We start from the raw sequence: 15,217 nt of genomic DNA, 5'->3' as shown, positions 1-15,217 counted from the left end.
CCAATTTCCACACAAATTTTCACTCAGTGCTAGAGCAGATTGCGGTAGCTACAAATTTAAATAGCATTTACAAATATATTTGCAATTTTCATTATATTTAATTATAACAATTTCGCACAAAGAAAACAGTTTATAACACTCTAGCTAAGCGTGCCATTGCTAAGAACGTGCTCTAAATGTGGCACTTGTTTCACAATGAAATCCTTCCATCAGTTTTATTAAAATATACAGTTTCCTTCATCCCAGTGTAAGTTCAAATTACGCATTTCTGGACATTCCGTTATTAAGAAAGATCTTTAATTTTACAACCTACATTATTTCCGAAAACTTATTATTGTGCACATTGTATAACGCTCTGTTATAATCAAAAGCATTTGGAATATAATAAAGCTCTGAGCATGCATGGCAGCCCGTTGGGAGCTGCTTAAACAAAGCTCATAAGTGTCCCAGTTTTCCCACTACAGCTTTGAAAAAACTGAGATACCAATCGGATGAATCATGATGAATGTGAAAAGGTTGAATATACAGAGAAAAACGCCAGCGTTACGACGTTTTTATGAAATAGAAAACTGAAAAAAAAACAGTAATAAATATTGCTTTGGAAAGTAAAGGTGAAGAGAGTTATTAGGATGCCAAGACCACCACAGCTAGGGAACTGGAAGATAGTTCGACCAAGACATACACAGCAAGAGAGAAAACTTTTATGACTGGAGATGATACTCAATAATGAATTGGTGTAAAATGTGTGTGTGCTCCATTTAAATTTATTTTGTATGTTGGTATAACTTACTTCCATTTCACTTTGTAAGAGAAAGCTACACGCTGTACTGATTTGTACACTGACGAATGTCTGGCGCCAGTAATGCTCCCACATTCCCACACATTTCAGTAAACAGACAGCTGAAATAACTGTAATAAGTCATGCAACGGATAGTATATCATCATCTCTTTGCCTATAAGACTGTTAATGACACTTTGCGAGCCTTTTGTTCAGCAGTTGTTTGACTCACATTATCAAAATCTAATTATCGTGACAAATTGGATCCAACTGCTAAGGTCCTCAAATCTATGAGATGTTGTTGCTGCATAGTCGATACAGACAGTTTCTGTCAGAAGCCAGAGTCATGAATGATCTTTCCCCTTCAGCTACAATTACCAGAAGAGTGCAAAATACATGCAAAACTTCACATACACTCAGAAATAAGCTTCAAACCTTATGTTTGTGGTGCATCTTATTCAAAACATCCAATGGTTCCAAAGCAATGTCTCTAAAGTTTGAAGCAAGGAAGGTTTTAAAATACGTGATTTCTTCTAAATCTGTTGCGATATCATTGCATGTTTACTGATGTGTAACTTGCATACCTCAGCAAACTGATCGTCAGTCATCTTCGATTATTTCCATAGAAGATCACTGCTTCATACTGAGCTTTTAAGTTAGACAATAGATTGTCAATAATGACATTTATTTTGATTACATCAGCTGAATTCACATCTGTCAGTTGACTCCTGGTTTTATAACGAAACGATTTCCTCTTCTTACTGTGTACCACCAAAAATTCGAGATCGATATTAATCGCAGTGGGAATAGCTTCTGATTCAGAGAGGATCTGTCCCTATTTTCGCGAAGATATTTTAAGTGATTTAATAAGTTTTCAATATCCCTTACCTTAACATAATTGATAGTATTTCGAACTTGAAGTGATTTGCTTCTGCAGTCAGTTGCTACCAAGAACTTTAGCCAAACTGATGCCATGATAAAACACTTGAAAGATCTGACATAATCAAAAATACCCCATCCACTGAATCTGTTTCAGATGACAAATTTAACTTAACCGAGAATTTCAAAAACAATGGCGATCTTATCCAAACGAGCTGCAATTTGTCTTACAGCATCAAGCCGAGTGCTTCAGTGGGTGCCAGACAGAATTTACCATCGTTGTGGACTGCAAGTGAACAGTTGTTGAATAACTTCGAAAAAAGTATCAGCTTCATGACAACTCTCAGCTGCAATGCACTCAACATAATTTAGGGCTATGACAAAAACACGGACAAGATTTTGTAAGAGGATTTCACTGAAGAAAATGTGTCTGAGGTCACATTACTTCCGCTATCACAACTTTATCTGTTGTGCTCACCGGGGGCTTTCGACCCCCCTCCGCTCCTCCTCGGGCCTGGATTTACAGTCAGTATTCTGACAACAAACCGAACCAAAGTTAGTGGTGCGTGTTAAAGCCACAGTGGTTCTTGCATTCGGAAATGCTAAATCCGCAGTTTAGACAATCGTATCTAGAAGTGTATGAGAATTCTGCAAGGAATAAAAAGTCTACAATAAATGACAGGGGGAGGAGGTGAACTCTGCCCTCTGTTTCGTAAACACTGGACTCGCATTCGGGAGGACGACGGTTCAGTCCCGCGTCCGGCCATCCTGATTTAGGTTTTCCGTGATTTCCCTAAATCGCTCCAGGCAAATGCCTGGATGGTTCCTTTCAAAGGGCACGGCCGACTTCCTTCCCCGTCCTTCCCTAATCCGGTGAGACCGATGACCTGGCTGTCTAGTCGCCTTCCCCAAAACAATCCAATCCAGTCCCCTGTTTCGGTTAACGTAGTATTTTCGAGTAGTTTCAACAAATGGAACAACATTCAACTGATAGTAGCATCAGGCACGATCATAACGCGTGTAGCCAAGGAAAGGTACAACATTGTCAAATCGGGCAGACTGACGGTGCGAATGGCGAAAGGCTACTTTGAATGTTGTCGATGGCCAGAGTGCGGTTGGCAACGTGTGTGAGGTCGCTAAGGCGCACGCAGCATGCACTTGGCAGCTGCGGCATTGCCACGTCGTGCTCAAAGCGACAGAAGACGCGCAAATTGCGCCTACAGCCTGCCCGACATCGACACAACGGCGTTGCTGCTTCCCAAGACAGCACTATAGCACAGTCTAACATAACAGTCGCGACACTTCGCCTCGATTTTGTTGCCTTCAGCGCCAGCAGCGCTCCAAGCGGCCGGTAGGTTGAACTGTGAGTTCGGCGCGATCGTGAAAGCGAATAGTGATTGTTTATTTTGATTTATACAATGGTTTTTACCATCGGGAGCTTTTGTAGTGCAATAAATTGCAGCAGCAATAGGAAGAAGACACCACAGCTGTCTTTTTTAGGTTTCCTAAGGATCCTGAGAGCTATATAACATCATGTTACTAAACTGTATCGTCAGGATTCACTTGCAAATGTATGTGTATAAATGATTAATGTTTCGTTTTAGGAGCAAAAAATTGCTAGTTAATAGCAGACGAGAAGACCTTATGAAGAAAGACCCGGTTTACCTGTATAATAATATTAGGTTTTGTTCGCTACATTTCGTACAAAACCAGTTCACGAACGCAGACAATAACAAACTCGTGTAGAATGCAGTACCTACACTGTTTGACATTCCAAATAAGCCATCTCAACTGGCGATGGAGATGAAACTGCCACAAAGACTTGACAGCCAGTCTAAAGCTGTAAAACAGTCCTATGACACAAAAGCAGCCAGATCAACTCTCCACGTATTAGTGCCAGATTCGTGAGAATCGTCAACACAGACCTGCTTTGACGATGAAGTGTTTAGATTAAGTGCAGCTGTTCGTGTCTTACAAAAGCGTGTGAAGTGTCAGAATGTGCAGATCGCTAGACTTCGAGCGGAACTATTATGAGACAAGGAAAGTGCCTACAGACAGATTGTTTGAAAATTATTCAAATATTTGGTTTTTCGTGAAATGTAATGTAATCAGCTCCTTATAATGTTTTCAGCATATTTCTCCCACTATTTGTCAGTTGCTTGTCCCAATTAGAATAATATAAAGATGAAGGTCATACTTGTGGCAACAGGCGACAATGACAAACACAGTAGGCCTACAGAACGATAAACGAGCTGACCATCGCTTTTGCATGTGGAGGTACACGTCTGTGCTTCTTACATGTGAATCTGTGTGTTTATATTCTTTTGATATCAACGTGGTAAGCTGCAATTCTGTCCAATGTCACAAGTGTTTCTTCACGAATGTTTTGTAGCTTGCCACTCTATTAATGGTTTTTGTCCATACTTGCGCTTATTTTAGAATCATTTTTAGAAACATATATGCCTTCTGATACTACACAAACTCTTGGAGGCAAGAAACTAACTCGAATAATTCGAAAATTACGTATGAAATGGATGCAAAACAAACATTATGCTTACGACGCGTCTGACGTTCACCTTACCTGCCGCTTGGAGCGCCAGTGTCGCTCCATCTGTCAAACGGTAACAACTTTTACAGCAGTGAGTGTCGCGACTGTTATGTTAGACTGTGACTATAGCAAGGGCTGACTCTGTTTACAGATCAACTAAAATCCCCGCATCAGAAGGACTCGCAGCAGCTTGTATGCGTGTCAGACTGAACTACCAACATCGCTCGCTTGCAACACGAACGACTGATGTTTTCAGCCAAGACTTCGCTACTCGCGTTACACGTTCGCACAGAGCACTTGCCTCTTATTAAGAGCCTCGCTCTGTCTGACAGAGGCCGTCTCGTATTGCGACCATAGCAACTGCCATCATGGCCGGATTTACTAATAGGCGCTGAAAGATCGCGATCAGCCCTTTTATTTCCGATAGACCTGGCAAAAAATAGTGCGTACAATTTGAATATTCGGAAGGCAAGCTAGTTGTTAGCAGCATTGTTGCTAGCGTAGCATTTACTTCATTGTTGCGTTCAGTTGGAGAGAGACTGTTTACGTCACTGGTTGCTACTGATGCGTAGCTGTATTTCACGTCAATGAGTGTAAAAGGTATCATTGCTCTGGTTTAGGGGTATCAACTGGAAAATTTTTAAAGCAGAATATTTATTGATGAAATAAGGGTAATTAACAAGAACGATGGTGAATTTAAAAATAGATGCAAGTATTGTAATAATCTTTTGCACATCGACTAAAAAGAATTGCGTACTCAGTTTTGAGAACCTTAGCCACAGCAGGAGATATGTTACATTTTTATTTGTCACTAGCACCCACACTAGTAAGAACTAATGTGTTTATTTCTTGCAGCATTTCATTGTAGAATTTTAATTCACTACATTGTACACTGATGGGACAAAAGTCAAGGGATAATTCCTAATATCGTGTCGGACCTACTTTTTCCCAGCATAGTGCAGCAATTCGATGTGCCATGCACTCAAAAAGTCGTTGGAAGTGTCCTGCAGAAATACTGAGCCACGTTACCTGTATAGTCGTCCATAATTGCGGGAGTGTTATCGGTGCATGATTCTGTGCACGAACAGACCTCTCGATTATGTCCCACAAATGTTCGACGGGACTCATGTCGGGCAATCTGGGTGGCCAAATCATTCGCTCGAATCGTCCAGAATGTTCTACAAACCAATCGCGAACAGTTGTAACCTGGTGACATGGTGCATTGTCAAATGGCTCAAATGGCTCTGAGCACTGTGGGACTTAACTGTTGAGGTCATCAGTCCCCTAGAACTTAGAACTACTTGAATCTAACTAAGCTAAGGACATCACACACATCCATGCCCGAGGCAGGTTCGAACCTGCGGCCGTAGCGATCGGGCGGTTCCAGACTGTGGCGAATAGAACCGCTCAGGCACACCGGCAGGCCCGGTGCATTGTCATCCGTAAAACTTCCATATGTGAATGGCAGCAAATGGTCTCGTAGTAGCCGAGCATAACCATTTCCAGTGAATGATTGTATCAGTTGGACCAGAAGACCCAGTCCATTCTATGTAAAGACAGTCCACACCATTACAACTAGGTTGCACAGTGTCTTGTTGACAAGTTGGGTCCATGGCTTCGTGAGGTCTGTGCTACACTCACCCCCTACCACCAGCTCTTACCAACTGAAATCGGGTCTCGTCTGACCAGGCCACAGTTTTCCAGTCGTCTACGATCCGACCGATATGATAATGAGCCCAGGAGAGGCGCTGCAGGCGATGTCGTCCTGTCAGCAAAGGCACTCATGTCAGTCGTCTGATGCCAAAGCCATTACCGCCATTTTTCACTGCACTCTCCTTAAGGATACGTTCGTTGTAAGCCCCACATTGATTTCTTTGGTCATTTCACTCAGTGGTGCTTGTCTGTTAGCACTGACACTCTACACAAACGCTGCTGCTCTCGGCCATTAAGTGAAGGCTGTCGGCCACTGCATTGTCTGTGGTGAGAGGTAATGCCTGAAATTCTGTATTCTCGGCACATTCTTGGCGCTGTGGACTTCAGAATATTGAGTTCCCTGAAGATTTCCGAACTGTAATCTCCCATAAGTCTCGCTCCAACGACCATTCTGCATTCGAAGCGTGTTAATCCCAATCGTGCGGCCATAACCATGTCGGAAACCCTTACACATGAATCACCCGAGTACAAATGACAGCTCTGACAATGCACTGCCCTTTTATAGCTTGTGCAAGCAATACTACTGCCATCTGTATATGTGCATATCTCTATTCCATGGCTTTTGTCGACTCAGTCTGTGATCAAAAGTATCTGTGTTTTTATTAGTGGTGTGTCCACTCTTCTTCTTTGTGATGACTTGAACTTTGCAAGGAGCACTTCCAATGAGGTGCCTGTGGAGGAATGGCAGCCTATTCCTCTCGAAGAGCCGGAACCAAAGCATGTAACGATGTTGGACGCTGGGGGCTGGAGTGAAGTCGACGTTCTAACTCGTTCCAAAAGTGTTCCATTGGGCTCAGGTCGAGACTGGGCAGAGCAGGCATTTCAAGAATGTTATTGTACACAGACCATTGCCTCGTAGTGTCGCGATGACTCAAACAGTCATCGTCTCCGAGGTGTTCCTCTACTGCACGCACTACACAGTGCAATAAAATGCGTTCATATCCTTTTGCATTTAGTGTTTTCTTGAGTATAATAAGGGGACCACACATAACGACGCAAACCACCCCCATGTCATAATACCATCTCCGCTGTACTTCACTGTTGGTTCTAGACGCGATGACAAGTAACATTTTCCTGGCATTCGCCAAACCCAAATCGTATCAGCCGTTTCTAGTCATACATTGTCTAATGGTGTCGCTGTTTACGCCACCACAAGCATCGGGTTACCACTGATTACAGGAATATGTGCCTTTGAGGAGCTGTTTGACCATTGAACCCAATTCTTTTTAGCCTTCTCTGCACATCATAGGGCTAACAGGACTACCGGTACCACTTAGGAACTCATGAGGGTTCCTCCGCTGATTTCATGAGATTTTTTAACAACAACGCTCTGCAGTGCTCGATGATCCCTCTCTGTCGGTACATGGGGTCTACCTGGTCCTGATTTGCTGTGCTCGTACCTTCACGTTTCCGCTTCACAGTCAGATCACCTACAGTCGACGTGGGCATCACTAGAAGCGTTGAAATGTCCCTGATGGATTTGTTACTCGGGTGGCCATCTAATGACTAGCCCACGTTCGAAGTCTCTGAGCTATCCTTACCGACCCATTCTGCCGTTAATGCTGCTTTATTCACAACACGGTACGACCCGCATCCTTTTACACTGGCAGTTCGCCTATCGTACATCTGCTGGTGAATTCCTGTAACCGTCTGTGGCAAGATGTAGTTTCTTTCGTTTGTCCACTGAGACGTTATTAAGGAAAGCGTTCTTTCAACGATCACAATGTAGCCTGGAACGCAAAATTGTAATTGGCGAACTTTGAAAAGATCTAACTAAGGTTGCTCACATGCAGACGTTTTGCAGTCGAAGAATTTACACCATTTTTTATGTAAATTTAAATATGTTTTTGTGGCACAATTACCTTAGCTGACATAGTGCTGTAACTTATAGAACTGATCAAACAGCTTAGAATAATCAATAGTAATGCTCTTAAATTACAGGTATTCTACGCAAGGCAAGATGTTGTCAGACTTAAAAGTTGTTACGCTTTCAAATTTCATCCACTGGATGCAGTTAAATACTTCCATAGACTTGGATCTTTACTTCGATTAGTAACGCTGGTATCATGGAAATTGTGAGCAGTTGCACGAAAAATGCTACATCCCTTTTCAAATTCTGAGTGTTTCACTTTTAGTGATAGTAACTAATTTTTCGGCCTATAAAGTTAATAAAAATCAATCAGTACGTTTTAAATATTGAAATTGTGTAATATAAGATGTTACATATTTCAGGAAATTTAAAAATGACTGCGAGCACAACCAAAATACGAAAAAAGATGACACATCCTCCTTTTGCTGGAGGTACGGTGACCATACTTTGTTCGTCAGTTGTCTTTATTGCACATGTTAGGTGTTATTCCATATTTAAAACTATAGTCTATCAAAAACGATGAGCGGCGTGAAGAAGCTAACTTGTCCACAAAGCAGAAGCCGAACTATTGAACGAAACACGGGAGATGACAAGCTAAGATATTTTGTAATAAGCGTGAAACTGGAAATTCGAATAGGTCGTATGGTAGTAGCAAGATTAACTATCAAGTCACAATTTTAAAATCATTTAAAGAAAGCGTAGATGGTGGTAGAATGTGTGGCGACAATTGTAGCTAGGACCGGAAGCAATATTGTTGTTGGGTGTTGATGCTGAAGAGACTTGTGGTACTTGCATGAAGCTTCCAACATTTAAAAACGAGGAAATGGAGGGGGAAAGAGACGGCAAGAACAAAAATCACGAACAGAAAGTGGAAAAAAAGAATAAATGGCACATATCAATGAAATTGCAAATGCGAATTGGGTTATCAATGATGCTACTGCAGACTTTATGACGGTTCACGGTGCTCTCCAAAATGTGGATTCTGAGTTGCAAAGTCAAAACGAGAATATTCACCGTCTATCAAAAATACGAGAGTGTGCGATCGTGGTATCAAGGGACAACCCGCCAGCGCCAGCGATAGGGGACATAAAATTCTGAAGATGTCTTTTGCGTAAGCCGAAACAGGTCAAGAAATATTATTGCGATCTTGGCTGTTCATTCTAACTTACCTGTCAAAAACTCTACCACTCTGATGTAATTTTGCCTCTCACAGCAGAAATATATCTGTAAGAAGGAAGATAGCTTTTATGTGCGGCGTCCAAGTTATTTTAAGTACCGGTAACCAGATTTTTGTAATACGAAATCTTAGTGTTATTGGGTAACAAAAGCAAAAGCATGAAAACTAAAAGAACATGGAATGTCGAAAACGACGAATAACTGTATGTGGGTGAAGGGGGGTGGGGGAACACGCCGAGAAGTTTGTGATCTAGGATGCCTCCGTCCGTAAATCTAGTCCTGGCTGGCGCACGAGATACTAAAATAAAGGGGAGCGTCAAGCTTTGGATGAGAAGCTGTAACAATGAGCTAATGAATGTTTTTATAAATGCCACCTTCACTCACAAAATAAATTTACCTGTGATCGGTATGCATGGGTCATGCGGACATCAGGGAATTTTGACTTTTATTTAGTCTGAATGTTTGTTGCACTGTTACACTGCACGTCTCAGTACCTTTCAGACTATGATCTCTGAGCTGCAGAACAGAGTTGTTTAATTTATCCCAGGTAAGTTTCTGACCGCAGCTCAGTTCTCCTTTCAGCCGGGGATTGATTCGATCTTGTCGAGTATGAGATATTTTCTAACGAACTATTTTCTGCTATCCTGGACTGAAATGACGTTATCTTCTTGTAATGAAAAGAAAGTAAGTGGTTCGATGAATGCGTGCATTCAATTCTTGATGAAGTTGGGAGTGAATTCAGATGGTTCAGATGGCTCTGAGCGCTATGGGACTTCATGGGACTTAAAATCTGAGGTCATCAGTCCCCTTGAACTTAGAACTACTTAAACATAATTAACGTAAGGACATCACACACATCCATGCCCGAGGCAGGATTCGAACCTGCGACCGTAGCGGTCGCGCGGTTTCAGACTGTAGCGCCTAGAACCGGTCGAGCACTCCGACCGGCCGGAGTGAATTCAGGTGCAGTAATGACACAGATGTTCACCCAGATAACATGTAAGGTGTCAGGCAAATCCAACACCTTCCATGAAAACTCTGACATGATAAGCAAATCCAGTAGTATGTCACATAGCTCCGAATAAATCGTGACATTAAATTAACCAAAGTAATACGAGTAACGAGTGAGCAAATGGAATACCACAGACTAACGCAAGAATGCATAAATGCATGTCATACCTTCCCACCGTGAGACAGACGCAGTTCCGAGGGGAGAAACGAGAACAGAAGCCGAGAGCAGAACCGTGTTAAGCTGAAGGCCCTACGATAAGGGACGGACACCCACGTCGCCAGCTAACCGCTATGACAACCCCCCAGCCCATTTTAAAAGCTAGAGCCCTCCAGGAGAACAGTATAAAACTTACGATAACACAAAAAGGGCCACACAAGCCGCAAGTTTTAGCGTGAGACTTTTTCGCGTCTCTGTTACGTCAGGACCACCCCCAGCCCATGATAAAAGATAGAGACCTCCAGAAGAACAGTATAGATCTTACGATAACACTAAAAGGACCACACCAGCTGCAAGTTTTAGCGTGAGACTTTTTCGCGTCTCTGTTACGTTGCAAACTTTAAAAACATTGCCCCACCACGCAAAGTATAACGTTTCTCATTGGATAGAGTTTTTGTAGGCGGAACTTAAGGTTAACATTGAGACCCTGATTGGACAGATGAAAACACAGCCAGATAGGTTTTTTTAAACCAACTTCGGTAAATTGTAGTAAGGAGAAGTTAGGAGGGAGTTGCTTCCGAGACGGCAAGGTGAGCAGAGCTGTGCTGCCCGCCGCCCCTGGACGAACACCGACAAGGTAATGAACGCACGCGATGCCGCATAACAGCGCATAAAGCTTCACTCAGAACTGCAGAAGTCTCATCTGTTACACCCCCTTTTTGCGTAATACTAGTGTCGACCGTCAATTAAAGCTCATGGTGTTCACATTTGCCACTTGAAGCAAAAATCTGAAACGCGATGATTTTTCTGTTATACAGTTATTGAGAAGCCACATCAGCCACTGTAATTTACGACAAGTTAGATAAGTAATTAAATATAATTGAGGGTCACTGTAGACAATTTTGATAGTTTTCTCTTTTGTGAAACTTAATTTAAACCTAGATTATAGATGTGATATGGCATAGGTCATCCTTCGATCCATTGTAGAACTTGGAAACCCATTCAGGGAATATTCGTTCACATTTTTGTTGAACGCAGTTGGTTTTTACCATCCTGTATTAAAACATTTCCTTTTATCAAAAGCGCAATTTATAAACGATGTTTTGTGAGTAGAATAAAATTTCGAATGGTAAACTTAACTGCTTTTTCGACGTTATTTTACCAGCTAACTAAAAATAGGAAAGCCTTGAACCCCTTCCTCTAAATTTAGTTAGTATTAAGATTCTTTTACAGGGAGTGTAGTGGAGCTGACTCTGAAATCATTAAGTATTTGGTTATATCATCGCTAGTCTCACTGACCTCTTCTGAATTCTACATGTCATGTATGGTCTGGCGTCTCCTTACCAGCAACGGGTCCCAGGTTCAAACTAGTCAATTCCCTAAAAAACACGCTCAGAGCGTCGTTGCGTGAAAGTGGTAGGGAGACACGATATAGAACAAACAGACACCACGCAGAATGTTAGAAACAGATCGCTGTAAAATCCTAAATCAGCTTTTGTGAGTACGTTAATCTTGAAATATTATTAACTGGTAAGATTTAGTTATTTATTTAATCCATGGACCGGCCGGAGTGGCCGAGCGGTTCTAGGCGCTACAGTCTGGAACCGCGCGACAGCTACGGTCGCAGGTTCGAATCCTGCCGCGGGCATGGATGTGTGAGATGTCCTTAGGTTAGTTAAGTTTAAGTAGTTCTAAGTTCTAGGGGACTGATGACCTCAGAAGTTAAGTCCCATAGTGCTCGGGGCCACTTTTTTTTTTAATCGTATGGCTAGGGCCCCCTGTCGGGCAGACCGTTCGCCAGGTGCCGGTCTTTCAATTTGACGCCACTTCGGCGACCTGCAGTCGATGAGGATGATAGGATGAGGACAGTACAACACCCAATCCCAGTGCTCCTAAAAGTGGTTTTAGGTCCCAATTTTTGCAAGTTTACAAGGAGATATTTCGTTTTGACTCCTTTGAGTGTCCTCCTCCTCACCCTCCCACCCCGTAATTTAGTGATGAGTGTTGGGGACGCTCGTGAGTGAAACAGTAGTAGCTTTACAAATGTTTAAATTTCCAGCAGCAATGTACAGCACGACGGACGTCTCGTGGTCGCTCAGATCGCGTGCCAGCGCAGCCGGCTGCGGAATGTGCTGATTTCCACAGTGGCGCCTGTGGCGTGTGTTGCCTTGTGTTATGAATACTTTCCTCCGCAGCACCATGTGGCCAACAAGCTAGTGGAGAAATGGGTGCAGTCCACTCACGGCCTCCAGAGATTGGCCAGCGATGCACCCATGTTGTGTGCTCGGGTGAGATAGTCGACACTATAAGTTTGACGCCGAGCAGCAACGCCCTGACCACCCATCAGGGGCGGACCGAGACGGTGTCCGAAGACGTGTGTGGGTGGCTAGGAGACTGCGAGGTCGCGCCTGCCGTAGCCAGATTGTAGACAGCTTGTAGTCCGTCGGCAGAAGTCCCTTGGGGGCAGAGGCTGGCCACACACCAGTCCCTCGCATCGATGATATTTCCCCAAGTCCAGCAACCGCTAATCCACCGGTGTGGTGTGCCTCAGGCCGGAACTTCACAAGTCGGTCAGCAGGCCGGCAGCCAGCAGATCTTCATCAAGTGTTAGTCGTGGTTTCTGTGAAACTCAGCGGCTTGTCATTTTCTCCAGCTCAAGACGCAGACAGAATAGTGGCATGACAATATCTTGAGCGTCTAGGCCCGATTATTTATACACTTCTAAGCTTCAGACGTAGTCTTACTGGGAGGGACGAGTGGATTTGTTCCACATTACTAATCTCGTCAGCTTTTCCTGGCTCGCTCCGAGGCTCTACACCGAGCTCGAGTTGCTCAGCTTGGTAACATTTATAACATGTGAGGTTTTGGTAGCACGCAAGGATCCTGATGTAGAAGATGTTTCTTCACCCTTGGTCACACTGTATTGTGGCATTAGCTCTTCTATGTCCTTCACCTGTTAGCAGTGTCGCAAAACCCGTCCGGCCAGAATGTCTGACGTAAGGTCAACATTACTGCCCAGTGGCATACTTGATTGGCGCATCGCCGGCCGGTGTGGCCGAGCGATTCTAGGCGCTTCAGTCTGGACCTGCGCGGTCGAAGGTTCGAATCCTGCCTCGGGCATGGATGTGTGTGATGTCCTTAGGTTAGTTAGGTTTAAGTAGTTCTGAGTTCTACAGGACTGATGACCTCAGATGTTACGTCCCGTAGTGCTCAGAGCCATTTGAACCATTTTTGATTAGCGCATCGGCCAAACTGGTACCTATTGCCTGGTAGTGACCGAAATAAAGTTTTAGAAAAAAATTAGCAGTTACAGAACTTGTAAGAGCACAGGTGTTTGTAAGTGGCCTGAAGAGTACTTTAACATAATGTTTCCTTAGATTCTACCCAATTTCAACGAAGTAGGAGGAACGCTGTGGACTTCAACAGCCTCTTCTCCTCTTGAACTTCTGAGTGGTTACATTTCTTCCTTCTTAAAGCCGTGCTGATCGGTGTAGGGAATATCCATTATATTTAAGCTTAGATTGTAGGAGTAGTAGAGGCAAATGGGTTACGAGTACAAGAGTAATAATGTATGTAGGCAGCCCATACTATAAGGTAAGCGGCAACCACTGAATATTGAGTTGAGAGAAATTCAAACAGCAGTGAAGCTGAGTGCTATATGGTGCTCCGATTTATCACCCTTGTGTAAATAAACACGATTTGTCGCTTTCAATTTCACACCCCACGCCTCCTCCTCTCCCACTAGCCCACTTGTTCTCTTAGAGAGCATTTGTTCAAATTTATGACATACTTATCTTAATGGTTACAACTTACTATCCACTATCAAAATATGGTTGCCTCTGTACTACCATATTTTAATTACTATAATTTATGACTCAAAATGGCTGCTTAATGGATTTAGCTGTATCTTAACTAGCATAATTTATGACCTACTATGCTATCATGGCTGTCCAAACGTTTTTACAGACATGCTACAGTGCTGTACTGAAAGATATTTAACAATTACCAGCATATTATACGTTTTTAGCGATGAGTTTGCACCAGGTGACATTATATGTAAGCTTTATAACTACAGTTTGTGGTGACTGAGTTAGAACACAAGAACAATTTGCAGCGGTTGGTTCCAGAATTGCCGTGGACGTCCATCCGCATTAGGAACATACCAATCATGCTGCTAGCGAGAATCACGCCCCCTGGAGCAGCAGCATCACAAAGAGAAGAGACGGTACCATGTTGAAACAATTGCCCCAACCACCACTGTGACAGGATAGGATGGGGAAAATTACATCTTCATTTAAAAACAAACAAAACGCGGGATGGCTCTTCCGAGATCCCTGTGAAGTCCGCCCCGGCACTGCACTCGTAGCTGCGAGTGTGCAGATGGCTGTATAAACAATTCATGTTCCTCTCCTAGCTCCAAGAACAGATAATCATTTGTTCGAGTCACTGCACCACACCGCTCAGAGGTAAAGTGTGGCTTGACTCCTGTAGGTAAGAAGCTGCCACCACTCTTAACTATCTGATAATTTTATAACTGGCCTCATATATACAAATTTATTTGGCTGTTAAACAGGAATTTTAAATCTCGTCGGAATGCTTTCCGGTGCTTCCCAGTATTCCTCTGACTCACGCATTTTCATTTTCACGCAGAAGAAAAGCCGCTTTAAACTTGGCGCCATGTTACACAGAGACCAGCTTGGATAGCCAACCCAGCTGTTCTGGTGAAACAGTTGCACTTCGCTCTAGGAACTGACGTTCCAACTACGGCAGATGGCTTTCCTGGTGTTTGAATAAACATTAGCAATTTCGTTTTCGCAATTTGTAGATGAAGCTTGACATTTCAAGTCTTGGAATGTCAGAGAGAATGGGGGACTCAACAGTTCATGCATTCTCAGCTGTTGTTGGACTTAGCAGCTCATTACTGGAAGCGACAGGAATTGAAGTAGAGGTATGTACAAGAGAACGATACAAGATGTCTGTGGGAAGAAGAGATGCTGCCACCCCTCGATTTTCACCCCATCCTACACTCGCCGAGTATTGTATTTGCACTGCACACTGCATAATCCAGGCATTGCGCCGGATACC

This window comes from Schistocerca cancellata, chromosome 3, assembly GCF_023864275.1.
Source record: "Schistocerca cancellata isolate TAMUIC-IGC-003103 chromosome 3, iqSchCanc2.1, whole genome shotgun sequence".
In the NCBI taxonomy this organism is placed as follows: domain Eukaryota; kingdom Metazoa; phylum Arthropoda; class Insecta; order Orthoptera; family Acrididae; genus Schistocerca; species Schistocerca cancellata.
The sequence above is the reverse complement of the archived record's forward strand: the minus strand, read 5'-3'. Positions refer to the sequence as shown.